Source organism: Lycorma delicatula, chromosome 10, assembly GCF_047948215.1.
Source record: "Lycorma delicatula isolate Av1 chromosome 10, ASM4794821v1, whole genome shotgun sequence".
In the NCBI taxonomy this organism is placed as follows: domain Eukaryota; kingdom Metazoa; phylum Arthropoda; class Insecta; order Hemiptera; family Fulgoridae; genus Lycorma; species Lycorma delicatula.
The window spans coordinates 24,145,911-24,163,256 of NC_134464.1; the positions used below are offsets into that span (position 1 = coordinate 24,145,911).

Below are 17,346 nucleotides of genomic sequence, written 5' to 3' on the forward strand. Positions count from 1 at the left end.
TTGAATAATACGGCTGACCGACACCAAATAATATTCTATCAGACACAAACATACAGAAAAGTAAAAATATAAGCCGCTTTGATTCATAGCAAAGCTTAGTTTCCGTCACACCATAGGCTACAAAACAAGAGAGCCGACGAGTAAGGCAAATCAATAAAATCAAGCAGAGTAGTGCGAGACGACGACGGAAGTGGTACGGGGGCGAGAGTGAAGTATCGTACTGGCGCCCAACAACCTACAACTTACTACCACTAAACACACACTACACCGTTTTACACACTACCGTCTTCAATACTTATCAGCCACTCTATAGAGACACAAAAACAGGACAAAATGAAAAAAATTACCTAAATGGAGAAACGGTAACTAAAAAAAAAAAAATCTATGAAATCATATTATAAAAAAAAAAATAATTAATTACAGATTTACAGTAGTAGATGTATTCTTCCCAGAACACAAGATTCTTCAATACAGAAGATAATTTTCTTATCATACCTTATGGGATCGTACAAATCCTTTTACAATACAAGCTTTTAATTAGACTACTATTGTGAAGGTAAGACCCCAAATTTTGTGTTACCTTCTCGTCTTACTATGGCTAAACATCGAAAAAGGTCTTTAATTCCACGATATGCTGATATCAACATCGCCGACTGCTGTTTTTATGTCATCTTTCATTCTAATAAAGATGGAAGTTACGTTTATAATAAGTAAACGTGGTTGAAACAACTTGCCTTACTTACAAAATAGCAATTTAACGCCTACCTAATCTTCTGACTAGCGATATATTGAACTTACCGATTTGAACTTTAACTACTTCTGTAAACTCACGCGTAATTATCTCCCTTCCCACCAGCAGAATGCAACGCTGCATTCAAGTATAAATAGACTTTGTGCATTACCCATCACCTGTCTTACGGTTGCGACGCATATACAGCATTCGAGACATCAAGTTTCATATGAAAGCTTTTTCCAATAGAAAATATTTTTACATTACAGAAATATCTTGTGGTGGAGAGAATAAAAAATCGTAACCAAGCAATAAGTGTAAAGAGAACATTCATGTACAGCTTAGCAATTAAAAAGCTTCAGATCGACAAAGCAGGTTTCTATTCGAATCCTAGAACTCTATGAAACTCTGAAAAAAGATATTTTGATTAAAAGCATTTTAACTTTTCTGTTTCCTGTTTAGCCTTCTGTAATTACCTGTCAGATAATACTTCAGAGGATGAATGAAGACGATATGTATGAGTGTAAATGAAGTGTAGTCTTTTACATTCTCAGTTCGACCGTTCCTGGGATGTATGGTTGGTTAATTGAAACCCAACCACCAAAGAAAACCGGTATCCACGATCTAGTATTCAAATCCGTGTAAAAATAACTGGCTTTACTAGGACTTGAACGCTAGAACTCTCGACTTCCAAATCAGCTGATTTGGGAAGACGCGTTGTTCACCACTAGACCAACTTGGTGGGTTAAAAGCATTTTAACTGGTCTCAGCCTTATTAAATATTTACATACAAACTCGATGTTTTGAATAGTTCCAGTAAATGTTCGTTTAACGTAACCTAGTTTCTAAATAAGTTGAACGAAACGAAAGTTGAAATACTTCTTCCTAAATGGGAAATCGGTTAAATACGATTACCGACCCCCTGTACAGACTTAGATCCAGAAATCATAACGATTACTAATAAATATTGAGACTTTTTTCCGGTCAAAAATGAATTATATGTTTTAAAGAATACTTCTTATCGTTTCCTCGTGCAAAAAGGTTCGAGTCCGGTCGTAACAAATTTTAATGGCGATCACAAGTAAACCGTTATATACAGAGTTATAATAAAGAACATTTCGCGGCCGGATGAACTACAGATTTGACAAAGTCTAAGTACATTCGCTACACGAACTAGGAACTCTTGTCATCTATCTTCACATCACCTAAAGGGACCTAGACAAAGCTAAAACGAAAATATTATCCATCCCGTTTTCCGTAATCGTAATCTAGAAGGGAGGAAAAATAAGGAAACCTATAACAAAAAGATGAAGGTTACACAAAAACAGAACGATTAAAAAATACATCTTAAAGCACGATTAGGAACAGTGTACACGAGAGACAGCCGCTCGCAAGACTATGCGAATTCAACAAATGTGCATATCGACGATTGTTAAGACGGAAAGAAGTATACATGGACTGAATCGATACGTAACCTCGTAAACGACCGTCAAATTAAAAAACCATAAATCATACGAAATTTACTATGATTCACTTGCAGGAATACTATCTAAAGCCTTCTCTTGTCGAACTACAACTCTTACAACTTAAAACCCGTATTATTGTTAAGGCAGCAGAGGTTAATAACCGATCTTAATGACGGACTATCATCACAATACTTCACTTTATAAAGTATTATTATTAATCCTACACTAATATGTACTCGCAGCCTGACCGAGCGACATACGGTACTAGTTTTAGTCGTACATGGTGAAGTAATTTCTCGATATTGAACATTTTTACTCGATAATGTACTAAATATTAATTAAAAATTAATGTTTATGTTGAAATCATTTTGAGACTACAACGTTAAATAGCCTTTGTATAAGGATGATAATGCTGGGTGGATCAAACCCTCTTCAAAAAAATAAACAAGCAGATACATACTCGTAATCATAAAAATAATTAAAAATATAACCTTCTGCCAGTGAAGTTTGTAATTAATTTCACATATATAGATAAGAAAGATAGGAGATCAAAATCTTAAATCGTTTAAAGAACATAGATCGAAGCGATGTCAAAAAAAAATTACAAACTAATTTTTAGGGACTGAATAACACCAATCTCCTAAATCCATTCGATATCCCGACCCGGTTTTAATTAATTATCTTCACAGAAATAATTTCCCCCCTAATATAGAAATACTTCATGATTACAAATAAACCCGTTCCAAAGTCACGTAACAGTGCGTCCTAGTTACACTGGACGTACGAAACGCGTTTAATTGCATTCCCCACTCAGCAATAATGGGAGCAATGGAGGACCGACCTTCGTGTCCCTTCTTACCTGCGACGGATGGTGCGAAATTACCTCATTGGGCGTCAAATGATCTTTAGTTGTATGATGGGTATGTTGAGAATAACCTCGATAGAAGGGTGCCACAGGGGTCGGTTCTTGGACCGACCCTCTGGAATATGGCTTATAATGTAGTGTTTCGGGTTGTTCTCCCACAAACGGTTACATTATTTGGCTACGCAGATGATATAGCGTTGCTAGTGGAGGCGGAAACAAGGTATGAGGCTGTAGGCAAAATAACTGAGTCGTATACAAGGATTAGCGAGTGGATGGCTGGGGTAGGACTGGGGTTGGCTCCTAAAAAGACGGAGATGGTGGTGATCTCTGCCGCCAGGAGGAGGCCTTTACGTCTGATTCTTGATAGCACAGAAATTGTGTCTCAGGTGGCTATAAAATACTTGGGAATTTGAGTTGACTCCAGATTATGATTTAGAACTCACGTACTGCGGGCTTCTGAAAAGGCGTAGAAAACGAAGAGGCTTATTGCTAGCCTACTTCCGAGTACAAGAGGGCCCTCCCAACATAGGAGGCGATTGCTTACTGGTGTGGGTTATTCAGCCCTGCTATATGGCGCAGAGTTGTGGGCGGGCGTTGTTAGATTTGCCCACAAATCTAACTAATCTAATCAAGTACAGGGGTAAATTGGAATCCATCCATAGGAAGTGTTGCATCAGAGTAGCGGCCGCCTATAGGACGGTGTCCAGGGAGGCGGTTGAGGTGATTGATGGATTCCCGCCTGTAGACTTGATGATAATGCAGCGTAGCAGAACTAGAGAACTGAGAACACTCCCATTAGAGGAAAGGAAGCGTTCTGCTGAAGAACTAGAAGAGATCGCACAAACATGGCAGGAGCGGTGGGATCGGGCCACGATGGGTAGGTGGACTCACCGCCTTATTGGGGAAATCAGGACGTGGTGCCGGAGGACCCATGGCACGCTGAGTTTTGAGAACGCAATTCCTGGCGGGTCATGGTGGATTCAGGTCTTATTTGTATAGATTCGGGCTCGATCAATCTGAAAATTGTCCGGGGTGCGAGGTGGAAGAAACCCCCCCCCCCCTCCAACGTGTTTTCTTTTTGTGTCCACGATTTGCCATAGAACGTAGAGAGATGCTTGGCAACCTGTGTAAGTATGTAACGCGTGGGTGTTGTGGATGTTAGTAGCGTGTCCTGTTTTCTGCAGGTTCTTGTGTATTGTTGGTGTATGTATTGCTTCCAGAGTTGTTTGTGAGGTGTATGACATTGTTGGATTGTTATGACTGTGTGTGTGGGCGGTTCCCCCTTCTTCTGATGAAATGTTTTTACAAGCAGTTCCAGGAAGGGGGAAGCTAGGGGTGGAGGTTTAGTCGGTAGTGCGCAGGTATACATACGCCCTTGGTTATAACTGGAGGAACCTGTTAGCGAGCCCGACACTGCTTCGGCGCCCGTAAATGGGGTTCCTCCACCTCTTTAAAAAAAAAGACACGTAACAGGTGACTCTCTTATTACGGATTCAGAGTTTTGTAAGCAAAATTTTAGTGTGAATGGAATCGACAGATCTCGCAACATAAAAAAATACAAGCCATCTGAGACAACAGAAACTACATCAATATATCATTTAAGTATTTTACTACCAAATAGCACTCTTAGCCGCGTTACTATATTTCATCTCGTCATTATCGACAATTATGGAATAAGACAAATATCCAATGACAGAACTATTCGGCCCACCGGCAATTATTTTACACTTCTTTTCAGCAAAGCACAAATGACCCGTTACAATTCCAAGCAAAAATTTTTAAAAGAGTTCAAGAAAACCATAGGATTTAAAAATATAATTTTTCGAGATATAATTTTTCATTCCATTCCTCAAGGACTTCAATAAGAAGTCATAAAGTGTACAAAAAAAATGGCAACCCCCGACCTTGTTCTGATCGGTTTTCAGTACATGGAGGAAACGATTTTTTCAACATATATTTTAGATGGAAGACGCAAAATCTTTAATATGAAATGCGCCGCTAAATACTTGCGTAAAAACATTTTGATCTCTCGAGAAATTGTGGTCGGAATGGATGGGGGCATTGCCAAAAGAAGACTGCCTAAGGCTGTTGCGAATCTATCTTTACAAAGTCCTTAATATATGATAAAGTCAAAATTTTCTCATTCACAAAGAATCCACCGACGGAACCATCGAGGAAGAAATTTCTTATACGGGAGTCTTATTTCAAAAGCGGACACGTTTCGTAAATCCCTATTACATTAGCAAAAATCTATATATAACTTACTTAGATTTGCTGTTGTTGAAGCCAAAATAAGGCGATATACTACAAAATTTGATTATACTACAAAATGGGTCCTTATCGATGTTACGTTGGCGCTACATGAATCCGCATAAATAGGAGTTTACCGTAAATCTCGGTGCCACACCATCTTTTCGCTGGTGCCCATAAAATCTCCGCTGAGTTTGTATTTTTTGTTAATTGATCTTTAATTTTAACAGCGATTAACAGTTTGATATGTAAAATTATACTTTGTACAATAGGTATAAGATCATAACTCCGCCAACAATCAGAAATTAAGTTCGGCCCAGGTCTAACAACTCCTTTATAACACTTAGTAATGTGTCTTTTGGCACGGGAACCATCTACTTACGAATCTACGCGAATAACGAAGCAAATTCACCCAAAAATCGAAAATACACACAGGAAACTGTAAAATTACCAACTATTAAAATTTCACTTGAACCATAATTAAAAATAATACATATCAATCGCGGAGAGAAAAAACTATAGAAATAGTTAGAACTACAGAAGTACTTCATCTACAGTTTAATTATCAAGAACTATATAAAAAAGGTTGAAACAGTACCTATAAATCAAGTGTGTAAAAAGGGCATGGACAAAGATCGATCAAGAATGAAGTGTAATATTTATAGGTCCGTATAAAAAATATTTAATATATAATAAACAAGATTATATCATCCGTCAATAAATAAACTCAGAAAAATTAACGTAGCGGAAAAGTAAAAGTCCAAACAGAATCCAGAATAAAAATCTACCCTACCTTATTGTAAATAGTAGAATTCACATGTCAGTCTAATAAAAATTAGAAAATACGCGAGAATAAATTCCCGTAATGAAACCAAAAATACCCGTAATTCTACATGCTTGAGGACGGGCCTATTTTGTATTTAAAGGTCGATAAAGTAAATTTGCAACAATTACGAAGCACTACACGAGTGTGCATGACGAATAGGATGTAATACCCGACTGCGGTAGCTGGTAAATGGAGGAAGTTGAATTCTATTCACATGACATAATAATTCTAATTCCGATACTAATTTATAGTACAGCCTACATCCACAGACGGCAGCCTAACACCGAGGTCACCACACGTCATCATCATCAAATCCAGCCTCGGGCTTCGGGTCGGGGTCAATTAATAACAAACTCCTTCCTTCTGATAAATAAACCAAAAACCGTAATCCGTCGTTTATAAATTAAATCTCTTTAATCGATAAAAATAACGTTATCAAACAACTTCATACAATTTATAATGTTAACGTCCTACTGCAGAATCCTCTCTTTTCTAACGGCCTTTTTCTATTTAAATAATACATACTGCAAATGTACGAAATAATTAACTAAATAAATGTTAACTGCCGAATATATTTTATATAATGAATTGTTAACAGCTTACGTGTAATCTATATAATACTCGTTGCAATGAATAATACGTAACAATGACGTCGATGGGATTCGTGCCTATGTGTTTGAAGTAACAGAGAAGTCAGTTTAAATTCATTAACCGAGGTATGTAGCAAAAGATGCGCCACCGACAGTCAGGGAAAAAAGGACTGAACAATGTTTTCATAAAATTTTGAACCGGTAGGCCGAATGATGGTTCCAAAAGATTGGAACTGATTTTTTATTGACACGAGCGGGCGGGAATCCATTGATATGAATAAGGTAAAACATTTAAGACGCGAAGGACACTTGGAAGATTCTTAAAATTCACAGTTCGAGAACGAAGTGAAAAACAATATTCACAAACTATCTCTTAAAGTACGTTAAAATTTAGGATTCGACTCACACCCAGATGTTTCAGGTATCCAGAATTGTCCTTAAAGATGAATTTCCACGAGGGGAACCAATAGAGAGCAGATTGATCTTACTACGTCAGATTGGCGAACTTTGTTAAATTATTTTTATTTACTTTTACTCTGATTTGCAGACCCCTATAAAATGATTATTGTCCATCCGGGAAAGGAATTTCATTAAATCAGTCGATATTAACTCGAGTAGTTTATTCTAACGCAAATATCTAAACAAATTGGATACGCACATATTAACCGTATACTACTTTCACAATGCAATAAACGAAAATCTTAATAGTAAATTTCTGGTGGATTACCACCACTAACAAAATTGAAAGTATTCTATTAACAGTGAACCAAGCTAAGACAAGTTGTTAAACAAACGAAGGATGGACTTAAAAGTGGGCGTAGGTTTCGAGAACTGGGCCAATTGCCACTTCCTTTTATGTATGTTCGCCGGGCAAATTCCTTCACCGATAAATTTAGAATATACTAGAATACCTCCTTTCTTGCAGACTCCCACTCCTTGGAAATTTTGTTTTTTTTACATTTTCAACTTCCCAATACATTACTGAATGTATTGGGAAGCAATACATTCAGTAATGTATTGTATTTTCTCGAGAAAAAAAATTTGAGACTGTAGATTCTATAACGGTCTGGTCGATTTCTGGCGACCTCTCGACAGACATTTTTTCTCGATTACATTTTATATAAAAATAAAATTAAAATTCTGTTTCTGATAGCACGTTATGAAAATACATCAACTACCTACTACCAATGTATTAATTTAACTGAATATTTATTTTGTACGTCACTAAAACAGATTTTTACGATGTACAGAAATAAAATTATATGATTTTTATTCAAATAGCGATCAATATAATCAATTATATCCGCCATGACTTTTCTTTTACACGGGGACCCATCTCCCACCGCAAGAAAGGTCGGAAAAGACAAAATTTGCTAACAAAAACAATACTTTTTATGAGGGGGGTTTGATGATATCACCACTTAATAAGCTCGAAGCTTGTATATCAGATATGGTAATGAAATTCTGTAGCGTGAAAAATGCCATGCCTGACCAGGTTTAGAACCCGGGACCTCCGGATGAAAGGCCGAAACACTACCACTCCGCCATGAAAATTGCATTTATCTACAACCGATCTCAGATAGTGTAAAACATCGGATATAAATATTTTCCGGCCTTAGAAACTAGCCGTAACAGAAAAAAAGTTAACAAAAATAAAAACAGTTGAACCGATATCAAAAAGAATCATAGTATTATTATTCAATAAATATCGACCTACTTAATTAAAAATACAGTAATAACAATATTAAATGAAAGATGTAAATATTGTATTTGTTTTAAAAAAACAAGTCAACAAAAAATACGATCATTTTTTATGCAACAACAGTAAAAAAAATTGTGAAAGTAAGCGTTTTACAACAATTTACTAGCAATAATAAAAATAAAACTCGCCTAGAGTAAAAACACGTAATATATAATTTTATTTTTTATCTATAAAACGTACGCAATACGTAAAGTATAACGTTCTCATCGGGGATGTTATAACTCACAACCAAAGTTACAGACCACAAAATACCTGAAAACATCATAACCATAAGGAAATGCAAGGGACCGAAGCGGTTTTCTGTCGACTTCTTCACAAAGCCGAAATTCAAAATATTTATTTTCAAAGTTATTAGAGAAATTCTAAACAGGGTTATGTAACGCAAAGGTTGTCGATTCGAATCTGATTCAGGGAGGTTAAAATCTGTAATCTAATGGGCAATTTTCTACCCAATAGGGTAAAAATGTATCCGGTCATCTCTTCATTTCAGGGAAAATAATCATAGATACTCGGACATGGGGCAGCCGTTTCATGCATTACAATACGATCGGTTGCAAAGTTCTTTCGGTCCCGCATACGAAGATTTCTCTCTATATTAAAACAGAACCCAAAAAATGAAATAAACAAATCCATCAGAAAAAGTATTCAACCCTCCCGCTACATCTTCGAAGAACGGGTGGGCGTAATCGAGAAAGACGGAAGTACCAGATAACAGTTAAGACAATTTTGCATTACCAAATTCAATTAATTAATGCTGTAACAAACCGCTTCTCCCACGGATGTTAAACGGTTACCGATACACAGGCTTATACTTCCGAAACAAAGCTCGTGCTTTCCAAGAATTCTTACGGCAGTTTTACTGGAGTCTAAAAACTGTTCTTAATTAAAGAAACACTATCCGCAAGACTTGTTTTAATTTATTTATAAGAAATATTTGTTTTGCAAGCCGTATCCAATATAAAGCACAACTAAACCAGTTAAACTAGATACAATTGACACTTTCAACTAGCAACTCATTCTTAATAGTTAGGTATTACCAAATCTATCGCAGTACCGGTTTTCTTTGGTGGTTGGGTTTCAATTAACCACAAATCTCAGGAATGGTCGAACTGAGACTGTACTAGACTATACTTCATTTACACTCATACATATCATCCTCATTCATCCTCTGAAGTAATACCTGAACGGTAATTCCAGGAGGCTAAACAGAAAAAGAAAGAAACAAATCTATCGCAAAAATGTAATTTTCAACTTTTGAATTACTACTTTATAGTTACAAATAATAACAAAAATAAGAAAAAATTACACCAAAGAACAATTCCAGAAAAAAATTTAAAAAAAAACAAGCCGCTACAAAGAAAAAAAATCTACGTATAAAACGTTATTTTACACGGTTAGTCCCGGCCAATCGTATGGCTAAGACAGCCATAAACGTTTACCTTTTAGGACTAAATTACCAACTGCATTTGATAGGTTTAGTATACTAAATTATTACAATATTCACTCCGTAAAACCATTTCCTTTTTCACTATCTCTAGTAAGCTTAGTACGGGTGCTTGTAAATAATGAGAGTAGTCGTGTCATCTTTAGGATCAACTTCAACCTTATATCAGATAACCGCTTGGTTACAAAAAAAAAATCACCCATAGAGTATTTTACACTCAACAAGATCATTAATACATAAGAAATATGGATAATCATGAGATACAGGAAAAATGTTATTTAAGTTAAATATATAACTGAGCAGTTCATATACATAAACTTCAACATGTGTTCCTGGGATAAAATGGATAATTCAAAAAATTAACCATATGTATATTGTTGAAGTATGTATTATTAAGTAAGTATTGTTAAGTATGTATTATTAAGTAAGTATTATTGAAGTATGTATATTGTTATCGTGCTCCTGAAGAGTAATCTAAACATGTTAATAATTCATTGAACAAGATTAAACCTAATTAGAACTATAAAAAATAAATAAATAAATCTACTTCATCTAATATGAATCTATAGTGCTTTTAGCTTCCACACCATCATCATCAACAGTTGCACATAAAAAGAATTCTTTTTTTTATCAAAATCTATTTATATAGACCCAAAAAATTTTAACTCGTCTTTATCGAGATGTTGAACATATAATGTGTATTAAAAAAAAACCTTTGATGAAACTGAATCTTATATTATACTTATACTCTTATATTGCTAACTACCACAGATTTTCCAAAGCAACATTAATCATTCAAAATAAAAAAATAACATAATTAAGGAATATTTTAACTATTAATATTTAAGTTATACAAACCATTTAGTAAAAGAAGTCAACATGTTAGTCACTTCTAGAGCAACTCAATGAGGGTTTTGTAACAGCTGCTTAATGGTTATCTATAGAGTGTGAATTAAACAATAATTTTAATAAAATCAACAATCAGACAGTATCAGGGATCTGATCAGAAATATTACAGACCAGCTGTACACTCCCACACACTATATCGTTCTTGATGGACAAAAGGTTTACTATATTATGGGAGGAATACATATTATTTGCAATACATAGGGCCTGGGCCTATCTGGACTGGTCAACACAAAGTCATTGGTCGGCAAAGGGTTTATCTGCTTCATACCCTCATCTCTCTCAGACTGTAGGCGAGATGAGTATACACTAGCAACGGCAATCTCGACACATTCCTTTCCATTATTATTTCACAACATAATCCACTGAGGGACTTTAAAACCCCTTTTCGAACTAATAAGCATCCTTTCATATACTGCTTGATGTCCCCTCAGGGTGTACTGTGGATTATAGTAAACAGCAACTGTGCTACAGAAGAGGAAACTTATTAAGTCACGCAACTCATAACTTATGTTTGCAGAAACTATGCTTATAGACCTACGTGAGCTTAAAATCCTTTGACCCCAGGACACTTCACATGAGAAGAGGCAAATCTCTAAATACATAAATACATACTGGAGTACAGCATCAGTCAAAATTTAACTGAAGCTATGATTAAAGCTGTTAAATGTAAAGCTTTTCATTAAATTCTGTCGTTAATAATATTTTTATTTCTTCCATAATGGCAGTCATAGATCTGAAAAATTGTTACAATAATAAATCACATACAACATATTAATAAATGATTTAATTCGATAAATAACTTTAATATCCATAACTCCTCAACATACTGAGCTCACAGAATTGCTGTCAATACTCAGCTAAAATAACATGTTCATTTTGTTCATAAAAAATAATAGCTGTACAGTGAACATTATTAATCTAAGAAACAGAAATTGTAACCGGTTCCTCTAATACATCTGCCACAATGAAATTAAGACCTTGGTTTCAGAGTTATAAAAAATACCAATAAATCTGAATTCTCTCTGAAATTTCCTCCAAAATGCTAGTTAAATATATTCATTACACAATGGTGATTTTAGATTGACTTACAAATAGACAGGTTTGTTTGAGATACAAGTATCATCGGTATAAGTATATTAAATCCATACAAATGGCAAAAACTAGGCAAAATACTAATACATCGTATACAAATAATATTGATTTCTATTTTATTGTGAGTTCAGTGATACTGTTTGACAAAACTATTTTATTTAGTGATGAAAAGTTTCCATATTTATCAACCTATGCACTGTTATTAATGACAATGAAAAAGAAGTACGATAAAACTGTAGCAAAAAGAATTTCTAAGAAAAGATAAACACACGATGCATATACCATATACATAAAATGAACTAACTTTAGAAGATGGTCAAGGATTCAATGCAGAATAAGAACTAGAAGAGTATTGAAGATTTTACGAAATTGTCCAATTCAATGCAAAAAAATGATGCGATAACAAAACATTATATCAATAATTAATCGATTGACTGTTAACAAAGGAGTTTTTGCAACCTTAGATAAGTTTGCTATATTTGCCTTTTACATTTTGCCACTTATTTTCAATTTCGACAACTGAATGGTTGAACTGAGAATCAAGCTCAGTAAGTAGTTCTTTTCTTCTGCAATCTTTAAATTCCTTCAACTTTTCATACCTAACATTAAATGCTTTTATTTTATACAATTCTTCTTTCTTCAGTCCAAGTGGACATACAAGAAATGAAATGGAAAAAACCAATGAAATTAGTTTATATTGATAAATATTGCACAAGAAGAAGTTTACCAATAATTACATCATACATACATACTTGACATCACCTTTCATAAAGCTAAACGCATGACCTGCAACATTAATTTAAATTAGGTTTATATTTTGAATCAGCTATACAAAAACAGCACACTGTCACCCTCGTAAAACATATATACAATTTTTGCTGACACAAAAAATATTTGGAGATAACACACTTAGATGAATTACATAAGGTGATATAATGAGATATGTCTGTTTGACTTTTATCTTGTATAAATCCTCATATATCTATGCTGATACATAATTTTAAAATATTTCTTTAAAACACTTCACATTTAATTCTAGACTTTTTGTGTTATTTATTTTTAATTAAAACGAAATGATAGGTTAATACTTTTCTGTTAATTGTCCTCAACTATGAAATTTTTTCATCTTCAAATTTAACACATATATGTTGAAAGATATAAACTTAACTACTGAGTCCAATAATCTGTAATATCACTTAAAATTTGTTGATGGCAGGAGGAAAATGATGGTATCTTAGGAGTTCACAAAAGTATCTGTCCAACATGACATTTGCTGTGCATTGTTAGTTACGTTTGTAAATGTTGATCAGATATCGGATACATAGCATATGAAAACTGTTGATGTAGATCTATTGCTGTACTCGCAATAACAATAGATATGAGATTATAACTGGTACAAAGGTGCATAATTTACATATCTCACTAAACAAAGCAGACCTCACTAAATGTGTTTCCTGATTAAATGTATAACATTGTTTTGGTTGCAAATTGCTTTAAATAAATACACAATTAATGACCAGCACTTTATTTTAAATATAAATTTAATAAACCAAATAAGAACTCTCATATACAGCATGTACTCACACTCTCTCTCTCTCTCTTCATTGTTTTTTTTATACTATGCTTCCTACTGGCGCTTGCTCATTAATGATACTTATACTGTTGATCAATATATACCAAAACAATATAAGTTTAGTAACCAACATTTCGATTGTGTATCACAACAGTTATTCTAAGGGGTTAACACAAAGGTTGTTGACATTGGTTCCCTAAATAATTATATATTGTAGTATTATGAGACTAGTAATTTAAAACTTTTATGATAACAATAAAAAAAAAATAAGATGTTTTGTTTTCATGGCAGGCAACAATCAACAGAAAGGATTCACATTAAAAAGATTAATCATCATCTTCCGACTTTCAATAAAAAAATATTTCTACTTCCACAAATTTTATTTAATTCAGTTCAGTTTACAAAGTTAATTAGAAAAACTAAAATAGCACAAAAAATATTCCAGCAATCCAACTTTCGCAACAAACTTTACTTTTTCACTCAGCTACTTTTATAAGAAGAGACAAATGCAATTTTAGAATAAGTCTGCTTATCAGATGATTAATTCTAACATCACTGACCATCAGTTAAAACAGTATAAAGTGTTACCATTAACTATATTTGAATCTCCATATCACAATGTACTTTACGGTGTTAGGGGTCAATTCAATAAATTTTCAATTACACACTTAGTGGTAAGCCGATCTAGTGGAATATCAACCTAACATCAAAATTACAATTTCAAATAAAAAATCAGAATATCATGACTAATATAGTAATTCAGTTGGATGCAGTTGTAAAAATAGTAACAGTAAAAAAAAATTGTTCTAGAAAGCATGGTCATTTATAAAGAAACAGATGAAAAGATCAATAAATCTATAATTTAATTCCTAATGATATCCAATTGCATGACAAACATTATTTTATTATTACAAACGTATTCACAATATATGAAGTATAATAAATCTAAAAATTTAATTATCCAAGTAGAAAAATGCAAGACAAACAACGGAGATTAAATAAACTTAATATCCTAAATAGTGACAAAATAAATTAATTGCATAACATGAAATTCTAATAAACTAATTTCCACAAATAATAATAAATCCATTAATGAAAATTAAGTAAATTTTTTAAATATTATAAATCATTTAGAGTACGGTATTTTGAAATTTCTTTATTTTGCCCAAATTTATTTAATGTTGCTCAGATTAAACATTATCTTTAAAACATATACTGATGGAACTTAAAACTGGTAGATTCCTACTTATTTAAAAATAAAACTTAAAAAAAAAATCCATATAATTTTTTTTTTAACCAATAGAAAATAGAAAATATTAAATATAGGTAATACCAGTAAGACAAATGAAAGTAACGATAGTCACCTGACATTATAATAAAGATAATACTTCAAAAAATGTATTTTACAATAAATTTAACTGAAATTTTATAATGTTAATGAATTTCTCATTATCAACACTTACTAAACTCTCACCTACATAAAATACGAAGATCTAATCAATGAAATAACAAGAAAGAATGTTAGATTTATCGATATTAATGAAAACATACAACAAAATAAGATTTAATAAATATAAAATATAACGTTATTCAAACCCGAGTGACCGTTAATAAAAACACAGGAATAAGCTCGTTAACCTCAACACTAATAACAGCAGCACCTGCAACTCCTTTGACCCAGAAAAAACAACAGACATGAAATCTACAAAATAGTGCAAGATTTATTAGTAATCAAATCCGATTATTCTTTGCAAATATTAATTACACAATTCCTAAAATTGTTTACTAATGGTAAATATACAATAATCCGAACGACCACAGAAACAATTTTATTATCTAACATTAACTTTCATCTTACCTCAAAACTATATAAAATTCTGAACGAAATTCGATAAAAGTAAGAATCTACATAAACTTACCACGTAATGACGATTAAGAAACCTCAAAATTTAACACTATTCGAACACAATAACACATATATTAGTAAAACACCGAAACAAAGTCATCAAACACATCCGAACACCTCCAACCGCGACCATAAGCAGGCAGACTGATGAATGAGGATTCGTTAAGTACGATAGCAGTGTACATAAAATAGTTCTACCCTTCTCCAATATTTCATCAAATAGATAAAAACTACTGTAAAAATTACAGCTGTATTATTAGTAAAATAATATTTTATAGATATAAATTAATAACAGGAAGAAATATGTTAAGTAATAAACAAACAAAAAAATACACTGCGGATTAATACTTAATATATGAAGATGATGTCATCGTTCTCTTTTGCTTATGACAAGATGTAGGGTGGGCGTTGCCGTTGACGGTACTGTAAGATACTGTGTACTATAGTGTAATTCAAAATAACGCTCTATGTCGGCAATTTAACTTAGGCTATGCTTAAAATAACTGTTTCCTAGAATTATTGTTTTCATAAAATCTTCAACTGTTATGGAAGCTAATATAAAATGAACACTTTTCATATCCTTCGCCAAAGGCAAGGATCAGTTAATAATTTCTTATACCTAATAAAAATTTACATTTTAATTCATATTTTTTTCGGATTGAAATGATGACTGAAGCATTTTTATTTATAAACTTATTTGGAAACAATTTTTAACATAACTTATAAACAGAAATAGGCCATCTTCAAGGTCAAAGCATTACTATCGGGACTATGGTTAGCATATAAGACTACTCCAATTTAAGACTATTATATTAGTCTCGCTAATTACCGCCTTTTTCAGTTTCTGTTTCTATAGAATTAGTTTTCATCATAGTCTATAACCTCTTATGAAAACAAACATTTCCTACACTTTTGGAAATGAAAATTATTTATAACTGCAAACTCTTTCTTACAAGCAGAGCTATATTAAGTAAGCATATTTTTGAAACTTCAGAATATTTTCAACTGCTCTTCTGATCACTTCGACTGAGTAGTACAAAATTTCATTTGTACAACCATTTTGAAATTTTTGTTCTTATGTGAATGTTAAATTTGTTTGTTATGGTTTATGTCCTTGTATTGGTGTCACATTTCTGTAAGGTTATTTTTGCTAAGGTTGATTTTGATGTATGCAATTTTTTAATACGTCATTTGTATTTGTACATTCAGTTTTCCCAATATACCAAAAAATGCAGACACTGCAGTTTTGTGTACTCCAAGAGTGCTTGTTTACTTTATATTAACATAACAAACTTCAATGTATTAAAACAAATACTGATAAACACACCTACCCACCATTAAGATAAATAACTGAAATCATTATCATAATACAAATCCAAATGGAGCAAAACGTTTTGACATTTAACCAAGCTTACAGATAGGTTTATTCATTTCTAGTCTCTAAGCTGAAATGTTTTACAGCACTAAAATATATATTTTAATTCTATCAATATAAACCACCTAGTACAGAATATTGAGATAAGATATACCTTAACTTAATTTTATCTTGAAAGTACTTTCACAGGATCCCTTACCCTTGGTCATATATTAATGTTAATTTATTTTAAATATTAATCTTTAATATACAGTTTCCTTAAATGAATTTAATCATGACTGAGGGTGCAGGATCCTGTTAAAGTACTTCCATGATAGAATTAAGGCAAGATATGTCTTATCTCAATATTCTCTGTATTAAGTGGTTTATATTTAATACATTATATATTATTATATAAGTATAATTTAATAGTACAGAGGAATAGTATGAATCTTAAAAAGATTAATCTCGATAAAATAATATACGAAAATGAAAAAATACAGACAAAATAATAGACAAGAAAACAAGACACTCATTCATTACTTGTGCTCAACGACAAACTATGTCCTGATTTACAAT

General features: G+C 32.8%; 1 protein-coding gene across 5 annotated transcripts in view; it reads right to left on the minus strand.

Moving 5' to 3' along the window:
* beta-Spec (spectrin beta chain) overlaps positions 1–15,586 on the minus strand; it is a 216,123-nt gene extending 200,537 nt beyond the window's left edge. For 3 of the 5 annotated variants that reach the window (XM_075377179.1, XM_075377178.1, XM_075377173.1), the window contains exon 1: positions 15,427–15,586. The gene's annotated coding sequence lies outside the window, so the exon portion shown is untranslated. The remainder of the gene's footprint in view (positions 1–15,426) is intronic. The other 2 variants (XM_075377175.1, XM_075377174.1) reach the window with 2 other exon arrangements.
* Positions 15,587–17,346: the final 1,760 nt, after the last annotated feature.